This window comes from Macaca mulatta, chromosome 4, assembly GCF_049350105.2.
Source record: "Macaca mulatta isolate MMU2019108-1 chromosome 4, T2T-MMU8v2.0, whole genome shotgun sequence".
Classification (NCBI taxonomy): Eukaryota; Metazoa; Chordata; class Mammalia; order Primates; family Cercopithecidae; genus Macaca; species Macaca mulatta.
This window is the reverse complement of record NC_133409.1, coordinates 13,401,842-13,404,237: the sequence shown is the minus strand read 5'-3', so window position 1 is coordinate 13,404,237 and position 2,396 is coordinate 13,401,842. Positions and strand designations below refer to the sequence as shown.

Below are 2,396 nucleotides of genomic sequence, written 5' to 3'. Positions count from 1 at the left end.
GAGGAGAGGAAGAGGAAAACTTTATTGAAACCCAAGAGAGACGGTGGCAAAGTCAAATCTCGCCGTGCACGCTGAAGGCTCCACCCGACAGAACCAAGGGATCAGTTAGGGAACGTGACCTCCAGTAGCCAGATGGGCGGGCTGCACTCCCGTGCCCTCCCGTCCTTCCGGACGCTGCCAGCCGGGACTACGACTCCCAGCATGCAGTGGGGCGGGGCGGAACGGAACGGAACGGAACGGGCAGCTCCAGTCTGGGCAGCCGCAGGGAGGGTGATTCTCCGCTCGGTGCTGGCAGCCTAGGAACCCGAAGTTTTCAAGGAATTGGGAAGTGATTATGACGGGTGGGCAGGTAACCACTCTTGAACCTTTTAAGTTAGCTCACATGACCGAGATTCCGAAACCTGAATAAAATGGAGGTGACCCAGTGGGCCCTCGGGTTTTAACGCAATAGTGATGTCACTTCGTCACACCTCCCTAAATGGTAGGCCCATTTTTTATTTTACCTCCAGCGTCCAACTCATCTTTGACGAGTACCTGAAATGTGTGCGTACCGTTTTCCCTTTTCGTATTTGAGTAATCTAAATGGTACGCACTCAAATGTTTTGAAAGAATGTGTAAGTGGCATGGGAAAGCCAAGGGCCTAAGAAGGACTGTTGGTGGACTGAGAAGTCATGGGACAGTGTATCCGAAGGGTAACTTGTCATTGATCAGCCCTAATTTGATTAAACAATACATGCTTTGAGATACTATAATAAGCGAATTAGGAGTACAAATTGCTCTCCAGAAGAGGCTGGCAATCCAGTAAGCGAGATGAATTCCAGAAAAGATAATACAGGCCAGGCTAGGTGGCTCATGCCTGGGAAGCCAAGGCAGGAGAACTGCTTGAGCCCGGGAGTTTGACACTAGTCTGGGCAACATAGCGAGATCCTGTCTCTGCAAAAAATACAAAAATTAACTGGGCATGGTGCCTGCGCCCTGTCGTCCTAGTTACCAGGGAGGCCGAGGTGGGGTTGCGTCCCGGAGGTGGAGGCTGCAGTGAGCTGGGATTGTGCCACTGCACTCCTGCCTGGGAGACAGAGTGAGTCCCTTCTCAAAAAAAAAAAAAAAAAAAAAAAAAAAAAGAAAGCCGGGCGCCGTGGCTCACGCCTGTAATCCCAGCACTTTGGGAGGCCGAGGCGGGCGGATCACAAGGTCAGGAAATCGAGACCACGGTGAAACCCCGTCTCTACTAAAAATACAAAAAATTAGCCGGGCGCGGTGGCGGGCGCCTGTAGCCCCAGCTACTCCGGAGGCTGAGGCAGGAAATGGCGGGAACCCGGGAGGCGGAGCTTGCAGTGAGCCGAGATCGCGCCACCGCACTCCAGCCTGGGTGACAGAGCCAGACTCCGTCTCAAAAAAAAAAAAAAAAAAAAAAGAAAAGGCCGGGCGCAGTGGCTCACGCCTGTAATCCTAGCATTTTAGGAGGCTGAGGCAGGCGTATCAACTGAGGTCAGGAGTTCAAGACCAGCCTGGCCAACATGGTGAAACCCCGTCCCTACTAAAATACAAAAATTAGCCGGCATGATGGCGGTGCCTGTAATCCCAGCTACTTGGGAGGCTGAGGCAAGGAGAATCGCTTGAATCCGGGAGAGGGTGGCTGCAATGAGTCGAGATCGCGCCACTGCACTCCAGCCTGGGCGGCTGAGCGAGACTCTGTCTCAAAAAAAGAAAGAAAAAGAAAAGAGAAGAGGAGGGTAGGGAAAGGGGGAGGGGAGTGGGAGGGAGCAAAATAAAAAGGTTTTTAAAATAAATTTTTAAAAAAGATAATTCAGTGTTGTGGAATCAATGAGAGAGCAATTTGGCTAGTAAATCAAAAAGGACTTCTAAAAGCTCAACTTTTTTTTTTTTTTTTTTTTTTAAAGAAAAGTGGCCTCACTATGTTGCCCAGGCCCAAGTGCTGTGGCTATTCACAGACTCCATCATTGTGCATAGCAGCCTTGAACACCTGAACTTACATGATCCTCCTGCTTCAGCCTCCCCAGTAGCTGGGACTACAGGTGCCAACTACCATCCCAAGCTTTAAACGCTTTTTTTTTTTTTTAATTTTTAAAAACATGGAATACTTCACGAATTTGTGTGTCATCCTTGCACAGAGTTCGTGCTCATCTTCTCTGTATGGTTCCAATTTTAGTATATGTGCTGCCAAAGCAAGCACTACAAGCTTAACTTTTAAGAGATAAAGACCTTCCAAGAACAGGGAATAGAGTGAAATAAGGCAGGCAAGAAAGTCTGGAGTATAGGAAGGAGAAAGTTCAGTTGTGTGAAAACAAATGAAAAGACTACACTAAGAAGAATTCCAGGAAGTCAGGCAGTTAATCCACACTAGAAGAGGAATTCCAAAGAAACAAGAAAGAGAA

At 48.7% G+C, this 2,396-nt stretch overlaps 1 non-coding gene across 1 annotated transcript; it reads right to left on the bottom strand.

Annotated features, from left to right (window-relative positions):
- Positions 1–2,087: 2,087 nt before the first annotated feature.
- LOC114677780 (U6 spliceosomal RNA) lies at positions 2,088–2,194 on the bottom strand. Its single transcript, XR_003729226.1, has one exon. It is a non-coding gene; the product is annotated as a U6 spliceosomal RNA (small nuclear RNA).
- Between the last annotated feature and the right edge of the window lie 202 nt (positions 2,195–2,396).